This window comes from Elephantulus edwardii, unplaced genomic scaffold (assembly GCF_000299155.1).
Source record: "Elephantulus edwardii isolate Elephantulus edwardi_28Jun2011 unplaced genomic scaffold, EleEdw1.0 scaffold00155, whole genome shotgun sequence".
Taxonomy (NCBI): domain Eukaryota; kingdom Metazoa; phylum Chordata; class Mammalia; order Macroscelidea; family Macroscelididae; genus Elephantulus; species Elephantulus edwardii.
In genome coordinates this window covers 2,758,540-2,774,153 of record NW_006399905.1, presented here as the reverse complement: position 1 = coordinate 2,774,153, position 15,614 = coordinate 2,758,540, and the positions used below count along the sequence as shown (strand labels likewise).

The 15,614-nt window shown below is 41.0% G+C and overlaps 1 pseudogene; it reads left to right on the top strand.

The window, feature by feature from the left end:
- LOC102862738 overlaps positions 1-14,391 on the top strand; it is a 21,837-nt pseudogene extending 7,446 nt beyond the window's left edge.
- The last annotated feature ends 1,223 nt before the right edge of the window (positions 14,392-15,614 follow it).

Sequence of the window (15,614 nt, the reverse complement as noted above, 5' to 3'; positions counted from 1 at the left end):
CTTCTTCTTCTTCTTCTTCTTCTTCTTCTTCTTCTTCTTCTTCTTCTTCTTCTTCTTCTTCTTCTTCTTCTTCTTTTACCATTTATGCAGATTTGCTTTCTTTCTTCCTTTAATTCTTGATGGCGGATAATAGATTCTCTTCATAGAATCATCTCAATGTTTCACCCATTTGTACTTACATGTTAAACTCTTTTAATTCCTACTAAATAATTCTTTGTGTTACATCCTTTTTTGAACTGTATCACATGGTTTATACATTCTGGTGGGAATATGTCTGAGCTACAATTTATATTCATTTTATTTGTCATCAATTGTCTTACTTGATAAACTGGATATGAAATTCATCTAACCCTTCCTGGAGTTAGAGAACAAGATGGGATTCAACAGTTCTGGAATCAGTTCTATGTGCCAAGAACATGCTAAGAACTTTTCTCTTTTAAAAATTATTAATAATCCTCAGACCCTCTGTAGGCAGGAGGTGATTATTATTATTCTCGGCTCATAATAAGAGACCAGATAGCCAAGAAAATTAGTTCATTTGTTTATGATAATGACAAGGCTTTGTTGTTCAAAAATTGCTTTCCTATCCATTGATTGACTTTGACTTTGCTAAATGGGTGGGGGTGTGCAAATAAGACATGTTGGTCTGTTCCCCAGGAAATTGGCTCATTTTATCATCCAATTGAATGGATTCAGCTACAGAATTTGAGAATCTCACCACCAGCAAAGAAGCTGCTCTTTGAGGACAGAGGTTTTTGTGCCAGATAGACCTATAGGAAAGTAGTAGCAGCCATAGCAGAGAACCAGAAACTCAATGTGAGATGAAACTGACCTTAAGACTACTGCCCCATGAAACCAGAGCCAGAAGCATTCACCCAAGCTTTTTGGAGGACTCGGGTAGTGGAGCACACATCGTAGTTGACAAGACTGAGAAAGCTTTGTAATATTGGCCTAAAGTAATAAGACTGAAGACTGAAGTGCCTGTGAGCAAACTTCAGAAGCTATCCTGAAGAAGAAATTGTATCCTGTTAACTTCCCTAATAAACCTCATAATTGTAAGTATGGTTCTGTGAGGTCTGTGAGTTTTGTAAAGGATTTCTGACCCAGTAGAAGAGTAAGATTGGCATTGGAATCAATATAAATAGGCATGGGAGTGTGTGTGGGACATGACTGACCTCACGGGAACTGGTTTTGGGTTGTGGATGTTGTTGATGGGGACAGTTTCCCCTTATGGAGTTAGTAAAGGTTGGACTCAGCTGTACTCACAGTTATCTTTGCTCTTTTTATACTTATACATGCCAGAGGTGAGACTTATATTTAGGTCTTTTAGCAAGACATTACCGAACTGACATCTGGCTGTTTTTGGTTGAATTTTTGTTTGTTTGTTTGTGGGTTTTGGGGTTTTTTTTGTTTGTTTTGGTTGTGTTTTTTTTTTACCTTTTTAGCATCCTCTTGTCTTTCACTATCTCAGGTTCCCATCATTCCCTTATATCCACTCTACATAAATATTTTGAGTTGTTGTTGAATATCATTTAGTCTGAGTCAGAAGAGACTTCATAGCTGACCCTCCAGCAGGTTTTCAGAGGCAATAAATTGCAAGTGAGGAGACTGCCTATCGTTCTCCTGCAGAGCATCTGGTGGGTACAATTGCTCTTAGCAGCACAGCTCCTTACTAGTAGGCCACCAGAACTCCCTTAGTGCTTTCGTTTTCTAATTTACCTACTACTCTGTACTGTCAACCCTAAGGAATTCAGTTTGAATCTCTAGCTTCTCCACAGAAGAAAGACGGACAATCTTCTCTCATGTGGATTTACTGCCTCTAAAGCCCCACTGGACAGCCAGCTAACAGTTGGTTCCAACTAGATTGTACACACCATCAAAAGCAATAGTAAGTGTGTGTTAAGTGTTTCTGTTGTATTACTTTTCCTAGATGCGTGTGTTTCTGCTAATCTGAAAAATGAATGTGAACTAAGTTACTAAGTTGATGATCAGTTTACTGATGTTTCAGTGGACAACTCAACCTCTATGGAGGAGACCCAAGTTTGATATTTAGTGTACTTCATGTGTAGTCACTACCCATCTGTCACTAGAGGCTTACATGTTGCTATGGCACTCAGCAGGCTTTATTAGAGCTTCTAGACTAAGAAGGACTATAAAAGACAAAACAAAACAAAAAACCCAAACCTAGTGATCTACTTCCAAAAATGAGACAGTAAAAATTCTTGAGCACAACTGTCCATTGTGCAATGTGCAACGGAAAATGCAAGATGAGGAGGGATTTTATCCCGTGGTCGTGGAGTCCTTGTGAGTCAAAGGCCAATTTCAAGGCAACTAATAGCAATGAAATTGTGTGATGCTGATTGCTACTTTGCGAGAAAAAAAGATGAATTTCAAATTTTAACTCAAACCTGTAGTTTCACCAAGGGTATTCCTTCATCCACTTCCTAAACAAACATGCCTCTGGAAACACTCTGAACTTTGAGATATGAAGATAGCTATAGAAAGGCTTCAAATCGTTTGTTTCTAGGGTGGCTATGAGTTGTTCTTGACTCGATGGCAATCAACAACAAGCAAAAACAACATTTTCTTTCCTGAAAATGCACCTGTTGCTAAAATCATAGCATTAAACAAGATTGATTACTGCTTAGAAGAGAAGTGAGTCATCAAATGATTTATTGAGTCCTTGATAGGAGAAATGTTCTGAGAAAATATATGAGAAGAAATAACTTTATGAATCTAGAAATGCTTCTTTAAATAAACTAGAATTATACTGACCCTAAGAAGACATTGTATAAGGAAAGACAGAGTCAGTGAGAGGAAGAACAATATTCCATGATGGCATAGATCCAGGTTTTGGTGCAAAAAAAGAAAATGCCTAGTAGAAAAAAATTAAGAAAAGGCAAATAATACCAGTAGTATATAGAATGAAGAACAAGATGAGGCAGGAAAAGCAGTGGGCTATTCGGTCTATTCAATAATGTACAACCTGTTGTTAGCTACCACCGAGAATAGATGTATATTTTCTCAATTATTACCTTTTGAGAAGTTACAGGACCATTCCATTTTATCTGCCTAGTCACATATTTAAGGCTTCTTTTTCATGTTCTAGATTGTTCTATAGTTTCAAGGGTCTTACAAGCTCTCAAGTATTTACCAAAGGCTTAATAATTGGTCTCTATTCATATGAAGAGACAGCAAAAGATGGAGAGTCCATAGTAAGAATAGAAAATGGGATGTGTATTTAGTTGCTTCTAAAACCTGCTTTCTTTGCCACGAGACCAGGAGAATTATGATGAAGGATATTCTTTCTGAAAGACTTTATTAAAAAGTTCATAGATGAATCCTTATAGAAAGGACAAAAACATAGGACAGAATTTCAAATTCTTCTTGCATCTAGACTTTCTGAAACTACTGAGGCTATATTAACTCCTTAAACGACCATGCTGTGATCATTTATAAACATTGAACACCTCCCAAAAATCCCCTGAGATTTTCATTAAACCAAACAGTAATTTGAAAAGTATCACTATTTTCACTAACTTTTACTGTTACACACCTTGACATTAAAATTAAGTTAGATTTTAATGTGAGATTTAAAGGAATCTTCTTTTCTAAGAACTAACACAGGTTTGTTTACCTGATATGCCTTTCTATAAATAGCCACAATCTCATTTTCCACAGGGAACTATGACAGTCTAGTGGTAAACAGCTGTACTGTTAATTCAAAGGCAGTTGGTTTGAGCCAACTAATAGTTCCGTGAGAGAAAGCTGAGTGATCTCCTTTCATAGGATTTACAGCCTCTGACAACCCACTGGAGGGTCAGCTATGAGTTGGTTCCAACTTGGTGGCACATAATAATAACAGAAACAGTTTACCATGTTACCTTTGTCTCTTGTTTTACTCTACTAAACTAGAATTCTTTGTATATTTACAGAAACACTTTGTATGATTTGTGTTATTTAAATCAGTTTCCCAAAACAGTACATCCTTTTCCTCTTTAGTTTGGGTTTTTTAGTTTGTTTTTTTCTTTAAAGAAGACAAAGAATCAAACCAATTACACATTGTTGGTGAGATTGCAAAATGATACAACCACTCAGGAAGGCAATTTGGTGTTTCCTCAAAAAGCTGAACATGGTAATTTCATATGACCCAGCTATTCCACTACTTGGACTATATCCTGAGAAAATGAGAACTGAGGCATAGAGATTTGTACACCAATGTTCATACCAGTGTTATCCACCATCACAAGAACATGGAAACACCCCGAATGTCCAACCACAGCTGAATGATTGAGAAATTATGATGCATTCATGAAATAGAATAGTATACAGCATACAGGAGGAATGACTTTGTAAATGACTATCTAACTTGGGAAGGACTGGAGAGCATTATGCTAAGTGAACCAACTCAGTCCCATAAGGACAAATACTGTATTAGACCCTTATCGTAGAAAATTTATGAGGATCCAAGGAGGCGAGGGGGGAGGAGAGGGGTGAGGATGAATAGGGTAGGGTGCTTACTCACAGGGTTGCACAATTTGATGGGTGGAGGGGGAAGGGTGCGTAAAACAAAGGGGAAAAGCTGGTGTGAAAAACAATGTATACAAGTTTTATAAGTAAACAAGTATAAAACAAAACTTTATTAAAAAGAAAATATCAAACTATGACAACGAAGAGTAGAAGTGCCCCATATGAATACCAAGGTTACCAACGCTTTAATATTTATGGAACCAGATTACCCAACCTTGGTCCTACAGAGTAATTGGTGGATTCAAACTCCCCCTCCCCCCACCCCATAATAACTAGATGCTTTAAAATCTCTATCAGTAGTGCTATTCATTTTTCAGTACCATGTACTAATCAATAGCACATGACTTTGCTCACAAAAGCCTCCTTTTCACCATCTTATTTTGTGCCTTGTCTATATTTTATAACATTTAGTTCATACCTTTCTTATAGTTCACTCGTCTCTCTGTAGATTTTCTTTCCTTTAGTTGATTAGAGCTAGCCTAACGATAAGGACTAGACGTTATGCAACTTTTATCATCTTCAAGATTTAATACTTTGAAATACTGTATCAGGAACGCCGGTGGGTAAGTGCTGGGAGGCTAACTAAAAGGTTGGCAGTTTGAATCTACCATTCCACAGGAATGCTCTCATTAAAATTGACAGTTCCAGGAATCTGAGAGAGCATCACAGTGAGTTAGAGTTGGGTAGATGGAGATGAATTTAGCTTTAGGTTTGGTTCCTACTCTATCAGTTCACATTTGATGTGGCTGTAAGCAGTAGAATACTCATACCAATGCCTTATGTGAGGTAAAATATACTTTTCTTTGTATAAACAAGTTCAAGAATTCTGATATAACTCTGGGATCAGCGCTGGAGCAATGCTTAACTATTAGTCTGTTAAGTGAAAGGTCTATAGCTTGAACACAGTCATGGAAGAGAGATGTTGAAATTTGCTCCTGTAAATATTTTTCAGCCTTAGAGACCACTTGGGGCAGTTCTACCCTGTTCTCTAGGGTCTCTAAACTCAAGAATATTTAGTTTGGTTTCTGCTGGGTATAAGCTCTCTTTTACAAAGTTTCAAAGATGCAGATTTCCCACCTCCCATGTTGTTGCTCTGTTATACAGAGCCCTGATCTCACAATCAAGATGACTTCTATATGCCAAACAAGTAGAAGACAGGATAAAGAAGAAAAGAGTTTAAGGTGAATTTGCTTTGTCTCCCAGAAAGCTCCTATAAGCTGCTACCTGCTACATTCTCTTCAATTCAATGACCAGACTTAGGTCATACAATTCTTACCGTCTTTATTATGGATGGTAATGTGTGCAGACAAATAATTACTTCAGCAAAAGCGAAGACGAAAAGTGAAGCAAACATCATTTCCCATCCAGTGTGATCCCATCTCTACCCCGCTTCCCTAGAATCAGTTAATCATTGGGGAATAAGTGAGTGAATGACAATAGAGGTTAAGAGAGATTATAGAAAGGCTGAAATTCTTTTCCAAGAGAGTTATATTTAGAAATGTTTGTTGTTTTTGACTCAGCAAATTTCTTGTTTAATATTCATATCACCCTTACTATAATATTCTGTTTTCTGGGTTAAGGATTATAGTGTTATTAACTTTCAGGAGATGGAGGACCCTTTTAAAATAAATTTCTAATCAAGTAAAGCATTGCTAGATTCCTATCTAAATTATTTCCTTTTAAAATGAGGTGATATTTTTTTCCTAAAGCCTGACATTTATATCTATATTTGCATGAACTTTTAAAATAGCTATTTCAACTATTATCCACAAAAATCAACTCCTTTCACGGTGTCGTTGCTGTTAGATATTGTTGAATTGATTCTGACTCATAGGGATTTTACGTACAAGAGAACAAATCTCAACTGGGTCCTGCTACATTCTCACAATCATTTCTGTGTTTGAGCCCACTGTTGCATCCACTAAAGGATCCTCTTTTACATACCCCTGATTTATCAAGCATGATGTTGTTCTCCAGGAATTGATTCTTCTTGGTTATATGCTTATAACATATTGAAGTTTCACCATCCTTATTTCTAAGGATCAAAAAAAGCTTTGTTTATTCATCTGGCAGTCTTTAGTGTATTTAGTATCTTCCCCAATGTCATAATTTAAATACATCATTTCTTCTTTGGTCTCCCTTGTTCATTATCCAGCTTTTATACGCATATGACAAGATAGAACATGCTGTGACTTGGATCCTTAAAATGGAATTTTCCATTTTTTTTATTGGGAAAAACATAATGGGGATGCAAGGAGGTGAGGGTTGGGGGCAGAAGGGTGAAGATGGGCAGGGATGCAGTTGCAGAGCTGCACAATTTTGTTGGTGGGGGGAGCAGGTGAAGGAAACGAAAAGGATCCAGTGGGGACCAGATTCTACAGGGGAATGGTAAGCATTTTCCAATGACAATTAAACCAACTGTCTTATTGATTTGGGAACTGGATGCAGACTCTCTGGCTTTTTCATGCTGAACAGGGGTGTTGATGTGAAGGGGGAAAGGGAGGACACTTTATCACCTTACTGGTGGTCTTGGGTTAAAGCTGCTTGCCTTCTTGTTCTGTTAGAAGATATTTTCCTGTCATTTGCTCCCCTCTCAACTGCAAAGTGTTTTCCCAGGTGGGTCCAGTGAGAATGGCTGGTTGAACCCAGAGGCTCCATCCTCCTTTGCTCTTAGCTGGCAGTTGTATTTCCTTTTTGTCACTGGCACTGGGTTCAGGGTCAGGTCTGGAGTAAAACTCAGTGTTGAAGTTACCTATAGGAAAGGGAGCAAACCTAGAGAGAACAAACTTGTGAATTACAAATAGAAGGGCTTTGGGGGTGTTGCTTTCAGGTTTACTGGGGGAGAGGGTGGTGGATAGTAGCCTAGATAAAATTCTCTGGATACCCTAGGCATTTTTTTTTTCTTCCCCTATCCACAGGTCAGATGGCATAATCTGGGGACTGAGGAGCTCACCCTGAGGGCCCGCCCCAAGGGCAGAGGGCCATGGCAGCTTGCCCCAAGCCGAGGGCCGAGGACAGCACGCCCTGGGCAGAGGACCATGAGGGCTGAAGACAGCTCACCCCAGGCAGAGGGCCGTGAGGGCCGAAGACAGCCCACCCTGGGCAGAGGGCTGGGACTGCTTGCCTCGGGCCAGGGGCCAAAGACAGCCTGGCCCAAGCAGGGCAACACCCACCAGGGGCTGGTTAGTACACTCCCCCTCCAACTGCCCCCACCCCAGTGTGATCCCCTCACCTGACCGAGGACTATATGGCCAAAGACAGCATTTCCAATTCCAGCACCGCCACTTTTACCCCACTCCCACATAAGTGGTCATACTATAATTTGAAGTAGGTGTCACTGCCCTCCCCCTTTATAAATGGCAAAGGGAACCTGAGAGTTGTGAACAGACTCCCCTCAGGTCTAAACAGCTTTTGACAGAAGCATTCAACAGATCAAAATATGTGGTGCATTTAGGATGTTGGTCCTCTTAGACATGGTGCCACTCTTAAGTGTCATCAAGTAGACAACTCACAGTGACCTTCAACAATCCATTGTATTGGTGATCATCTTCTCTGGCCTGTCCAAGGAAACCCAAACCAGCAGGCCACAGGGCATGCATCCCATCTCCTGCGCGGGTGGCCAGTGGCCACCCGTTTCCCCCACTGCTGCCATCTTGGCTCCAAGAATTCTCCCCAGAACAAGTCCACTTTGCGGCAGTGTGGCAGCTCCGCTGCACCAGTCTTGGGGAGGCCCGGTGCTCACTATCCATCCTGGGTGAGGGAATCCATAGCTTCCAGCTGTGGGAGCCTCATTGAGCTGTGGCAGCAGTGTGGTGTGGTGCAGGCTCTGGGGGAGGGGTTTGGGAGCTGCAAGACTCACCCATTCCTTCTTGGGAATCCTTGAATTCCTGTTGTTGACCCTTGATCTTCACTGAAGACCAGTCATCAACTGTTTAACTGTTCAATTATCAATAAACAGAGGTCTGTAGAAGGCCATAGTGACCCGGCTCCAAGTGGTCCGCTGCTCCCGCAGCTCACCACGCTGTCTCTGCGTCCACAGCCATCTTGGATCTGGAATTTTCCATTATTAACTCCTCAAAGAGGGTTTTTTCCCCCCAGTAGATTTGCACAGAATATCCTTTGGCTTCTTGATTGCTGATTCCATTGATGTGAAATGTGGATCCAAGTAAAATGAAATAGTTGGCAATGTCGATATTTCTCTGTTTATCATGATGTTGTGTATTGATCTAGATGTTTTCTTTAAATTGAGGCATAATTCAAATTGAATCCAAGATGAAGTTTTTGATTATCACTGATAATTTTTCAAGTGTTCTTCGTTCTCAGTAAGATTTCTATCTATATATCATAGCTGTTAATGCTTATCCTATAAGAGTTTAAGTAGTCTTCCAAGATCACACAGCTAATATGTGAAGAATGTGGAGAAGAGTGTTAAAATTTTGGGGCATGAACCAGGGTCTTGTTTTCGTATCTATAACATTGTATTGTATACTCTCCCCTTGTTGTTGTTGTTGATTGCCTTTGAGTCAAGCGCGACTCATAGTGACCCTATGAACAAAAGGCTCGAAGCCCCTCCACCACCATTGACATTTAACAAAGTTCATAAGGTTTTCAGAGGCATTTTATTTAGGAAGTAGATACCACTCCTGCTTCCAAATATTATCCCCTGGTGACAGAAAACTTCCCGAGGTAATGGAGGGTCTGAGAGAGGCATAATGTTCTTCTTTGCTATGCTTTACAACTTCAAGCAGGAACAGCTTGACTTTCCTGGCCATACTTTAATGCTAAAGGCAAAGAAAATGACTGTAATTGTTCTTGGTTGCCATTAATCCAACTCATGGTGATCCCTTGTGCTACAGAGTAGACCTTATCTCTTGGGTTTTCAAGGCTATAATCTTCTGGAAGAAAGACCTCAAGTTTTGCTTTCCAAGGTGTTTTTGGTTGGATTCAAACTTTCGTTTAGTGGCCTAAATCTTAACCATCTGTACCGCTCAACGACTCACTGAATGGGATTGCTGAACAACATCTTGGAACTCTATGACAAAGACACAGCAATGGGGGCCATAGGAGTAACAGAACCTCTGTCTCTTCTCCCCTGGCTCAGGCTTGATTATCAGAATAAGTAGACAGTGAACCACTGCAACAAAAGTTTGTAGCACTTGGTTCTGGAGTAAGAATAAATGACACAGTTGGTGAACAATTCCTCTTAGAGAAACAGAACAATGCAACACATTGTAGCAAATGCTCCAAGGGTGACAGCATCCCAGGGTTTAGTGCGATTAAAGAAAGATAATTCAATGGGGTTCTGCAAATCAAGGCCTGATGAGACTGTAATTTAATGCATATTGATCAGAGCCCTGTGTTGAGCATTATCTGATAAGAAAGATGCTCTCTCAGATTGTTGTTGATTCTTTTAGAAGAAAGTCGAAGTAAAGAAAATGTTTTCTTCTTTTCTTCTGGATAGTACTTAGAGTAAAGCAAACTTTCCCTTTCAAAAGTTTTTCTTTCTGTAAGTCTATGAGTAAATCTTCATAGGATATACACAACCACAGCTCAATCCCAACTCACGGAGGTTCCTTGAAAGTCACAGTAGATCTATAGCCCATGGCAGTCCTCCTAGAGAAGACTTAGATGAAGGGCCTGGTGAAATACTGTAAATGATGATACCCGTTGAACACCCCATCGGGCACTGTTCTGCTCTGCAGCGCACATGGAGTCAACACACATTGGAATAATCTCATAGCCATTTTTATTTTAAAAGAAATCTTAGGGAAGTAAATGACCAAATGTTCTTCCAAATTATTTTATATTGTTGCTTTGTAGCATCAAGTCATAAACAGGTCACATGTGATCCTCTGGTGGGTTCGCACAGGCATTAAATGACACAAGAGGAGAATGCCCATTTTCCCTTGTGAAGCAGCTAGTGAAGTTGAACCACCTATCTTTCAGTTGAGAGCACAAGTCCTTAACATTAAGTTTCCAGAGCTTCCTCATATTGTATTATATTATATGGAAGCTATGTTACATTTTAAAAGACCCAGCAGATTTAAATGTGGCCCTTATGTTGATATTTGTATTCTCAAGATAGAGTTTTGAGGTGAGGCCTTTACCTGAAATTTGTTTCTCAAAGTTAGGGATACACTTTCAAATTTACTTCTGTTGTACCCTCTACAATACTTTATTGTGTTATTTTCTGAATGGAAATGATCTTCAGCAGTCTCCTTAAATTCCTTTTATTTTGAGATTTATTTGTTTCCTCTTCTTAGAAATACTATTGGTCAATTGATGTACTTGTTCTTTTGTACTCTTTGTGAAGAGTTATTAAGAATCCATTGTTAAACTCCTAAATGGGCCGGATCAATTTTCCAATTGCCTGAGAATAAATATCAAATTCCTGTCTTCCAGGAGCCATAAGCAAATAAACCTCTCCCCTCTAATAGAGTCTTTTAAAAGTTATTGCTGGTAGGAGGGGAAAATTCTCAGTTATTTGTCAACCAAAGTAAAATATTCTAATTATCTGCTTTGAACCTACTAAAACACAACTTTCTCAGATGTCTGTCATACTTTAATGATACACATTTTCTTTAGTTGTAAATGGAAAATAATAATAAGCCATTTATAGCTCTATTTTTATATCATTTTTCTGAAAAATATTTTGGGGCATTCATTATGTGCTTGACACTGTGAGGTGTGTGAAGGAGAGGAGTGCATCCTTATCTTTAATGCTGTTAAAATTTGGTTAGCTACACTCCAGGATCTTATGGGGATGCTGGCTGGTAGTCAGGAGAACTAGGAGAGTTTGGAAAATCAACAAGAAAGTGAAAAAAAGAATAGGTAGGAACTTGATTTGCCTGTAAGACAGGTAAAATTCTTAAAAGAGCAGGTAGACAGGTTAACTGATTGGGTTCATTCTTGGATCTTGTTCAAGTATTGGGACCAGAAAGTCCAATGCAGTGAGCCAAGTTAGTACAGGTAGAACAAAAGAGACAACAGGAAATAAACAAATGGACAGAGATCTGTTTTTTCTTTTGGTAGTCCATAGGATGTTCAGTATTCTTTCTCAACACCACAGCTCGAAGGCATCAATTCTGTCATCTTAATTCATTGTACAGCTCTCAGATCCATCACAAGTGATTGAAAAGACCATATGCTGAATCAGGAGCATCTTAGCCTTCAAACTGACTGAGTTATACTCCTCGGTATTTTGGAAAGGTTCCTGACAGCAGACTTACTCAATGCAGTAGGTCTCCTGATCTCTTGACTGCTGGTACCAAGGGTATTGATTGTGGTTTCAAGTAAGATGAAATCATTGACAATTTCAATATTTTCTCTGTCATGATGTTGCTTGTGGGTCTCGTGGTGAGGATTATTAAGGAGGAATATAAATTAGGAGGAGGAATATAAATTAGCGAGTCCTGTTGTTTCCTCAGGTGAGCTTGGTGCAGAGTGCTTGGAAATGGAGTTTGAAGTTTGCCTAAGTAACTGGAGATGGAATCTGGAAGATGGGTAATTTAGATGGAGCAAGCTATGTGTATTACAAGGAGCTGACCAAGGCAGAGCGTTACAAGGAAAGTGCTTAAGAATCCAATCTGGGATTGTTTCCTTGGAGGAAGGCAGGCAATGTCATTCTACATCAGCATGTGAAGGTGAGACTTTGACTTGGTGATGACAGTGTGTGTCAGAAAAGAATATCACATGCTTTCTGAATAAATAAATGGATATGTTGAATAAAGAGTAATATGAGAAGGCTTAGCATCTTAGGAAAGACTGCCAAAGTGTACACTCTAGGAACAATGGGTCTGGACTCAGAAGGAAGCTTCATCCTACCAGCTGTGACGCCTTGGGCAAGCTAATTAACTTCTGCTGACAGTCATGATGTCATGACAGTCATCTCTTAAATGATGGAGTTAAAAACACACTAATATCCTGTGTTATGAGATTTGAAGTATTCTAGCTTCGTCTGACATACTTTGGGCATGTTGTAAGGTGGGACCAGTCCTTAGAGAAGGATGTCATGCTTGGGAAGGTGGAGGGACAGCACAGGAGAGGAAGACCCTCGATGAGATGGATTGATTCAGTGACTGAGGTAATGGGGGTGGGCTTGTCAGAGATGGTGAGATTGGCACAGGATAGGATAGAGTTTACAGCTGTTGTACATAGGGTGGCTATAAGTTGCAGGCGACTTCACGACACATAACAACGACAGCAACAACATGTTAAGTATGTAGAACACTGCAGAAAATATAATTAGTGTTACCTAAATAATTGTTAAATAGTTTTAAAAGTCCATTAAGAAACCATATGAAATCGGAGGGAGAAGCAAAAGAGCAGGGACTGGATGAGAGACTGAGCAGCTGACAGTATCCAGTTTGCCTGTTCTGAATGCAAGTTCTGCAGTTTTGAGATCGAGGAGCTTCAGAAGCACCTACAGAGAAAATTTCACAGGGTGGCGCTGCGTTTCGTCAGCACCAAGCTGCCTGCCAAGACGGCTGAGTTCCTCCAGGAGTAAGTGCATCGTGAACAGGAACAAGAAGATAGACAAGCGGCATCAGGAGATGATGGAGAAGGAAAGTACCAAACCCAAACAGGATCGTTTCAAAGGGATGGGCCGGGAGCATTTCTTCAAGTGGATCAAGGCTGCCCACTGTCTGGCCTGTGACATGATCTTCCCCACGCAGCACCAGCTCTTGCCGCGTCTCCTCCACGCCCCAGATCACAACTACGACCGTCGATTGGCTTCAGAACAGTTCAAAAAGACCAGTCTCCACGTAGCCAAGAGTGTTCTGAACAAATGAGATTTAGGATGTTGTTGTTGTTGTTGTTATGTGCCGTCGAGTCGCTTGCGACTCATAGCGACCCTATGTACAACAGCCCTAAACCCTGCTCTATCCTGTGCCAATCTCACTGCCTCTGACACACGCATCCGGATTACCCCAGTCACTGAATCAATCCACCTCATAGAGGGTCTTCCCCTCCTGCGCTGTCCCTCTACTCTACCCAGCATGATGTCCCTCTCCAAAGACCTGTCTCTCCTTACAACATGTCCAAAGTATGTCAGGCAAAGCCCCAGAATCCTTGCCTCCAAGGAGCAGCCTGGTTTAACCCTCTCTAGGATGAATCTATTTGTTTTCTTGGCAAGCCATGGTACATTCAGTACTCTTCTCCAGCACCACAGCTCAAAGGTATCAATTCTCCTTCTATCCTCCCTAGTCATTGTCCAACTCTCTGATGCATAACAAGTGATTGCAAAAACCATGGCCTGTATCAGGCGCACCTTAGTCTCCAGAGAGACACCGTTGCTCTTGAGTACTTTAGAGAGGTCCCTACCTGCAGACTTTCCCATCGCAATACGTTTTTTTATTTCCTGGCTACTGGTGCCAAGAGTGTTGACCGTGGAGCCGAGCAAACTGAAGCTGTGAACAATCTCAATCTCTTCACCATCCATCCTGATGCTACCGATTGGTCCAATAGTAAGAATTTTTGTCTTCTGGACATTGAGCCTCAATCTGAGATCTACGATAGATACTGGAAAAATACGTCAAGGGTGAAGACCCTTTTACCAACGAAGCTATTGATTCAGAAGTCGCAGGGGAGAACAAGTTAGAAAGTGACGATTAAGAGTCCCCTGACGAGGTGGCTGCAGAAGTCCTCACTGAGGTGACCACAGCAGAGATGAAGGTTGTGGATGGTGATGGGGTCTCAGCTCCAGAGAGCAGTGAGATGCTGACCACAGTGGAAGGCCTCCCGAGCACGGTGGAGATCGGTGAAAACCCCTCAGAGCAGCCACCAACCAGTGGGACATCTGATGGGATTGAGAACGGGAGCTCTGATGCAGAGAGTAGGAATGACCCTGTGGAGGCTTGAAACAGGTCTTCAGAAGCCACAGATGAAGCTGCCACGGATCCAACAGTGAGAGCATTTGCAGCAGAGAGTGAGTGAGCAGTAGAACAGGCCTCATTCCAGGGCTTGACATCACAGATGGCGAAGTGGAGACACTGGAGGCAGAATCCAAAGATGCTCTTCTCACAGAATGACCCTCGTCCTGTCCCCACCCCAAGAGACGCTCACACATGGTCCCTTTTCTTTCTTTTTTTATATTTTAATTTATTTATTTTTCATTTCAATGAACATCTACAGAGATTTTGGAATTCCATTCATTCATTGTTGCAAACTTCCCTCCCCTACCCCAAGTTCCCTTTTCTCTTTGAAAAGTTAAAAGTACACACACCCGCCCCCGTTTGCTCCTCTCCTTGAATAGCAAAAGAAAAACTCCCTCATTGGTACTTTTTCTTGTACAACATCCGACTGTGAACTGACTTTGGTGGCCCCACTCTTTCCTTCCAGTGTGTACACCTCTTGGGCTGATTCAGGCTGTTCTGGGAGGGGACATTGTCGAGATTCTGCATGCCCACAGGAAACTTGACAGTGCCCACAGCCGCCTGAGAGCATTAATCTTGGTGGTCTTTGGGTAGGGACATAGAGGCACTGGCTGAATGCCCACTTTTTATTCCCTTCCCAATTTTTGTCTGTGAGCAGCCCCACATGGGGAATTTATCTTGCTTTCCAGAGGATTCCCTGCCCCATCTTTAATTTTAGTAGCACATATTAACTTAGATTTTAACCTCTGTCTTCTGTGTTGCACCATCTGGAGCAGAGTCTTATTTCCCGGGACACTGTGTCCCACCAGTACACCTCGGCCTCAGTGGGCCAGGCGACCTTTTCCACCGGACCCAGGGAAGACATCGCCCAGGACCAGCTCTCCTGGGTGTGCTGAGTAGCAGCCTGGGTAAATACATTCACCATTTCTACCTTACGCACAGCTGTGTTCTTTGGGAATTTGGGCTTTGTTTTTCTTTCTTTTAATTCATTAATTCCACTTAAATGTATATAAAAAGGAAGTAGTCTACCACACATGAAAAACTAATACAAACCCTAGACAGATATATAATGTGCAGATATGAATGTGCAGAAGTTAAAACACAGCCTGTTAGATAAACTCTCTTCCTTGAAGGAGTTGGAGATTGGAAGGAGGAGCTGGGGCATGTGAAAGGACCCTGTGCATTGCTGGTCTTTCTTAGAACCAGAAA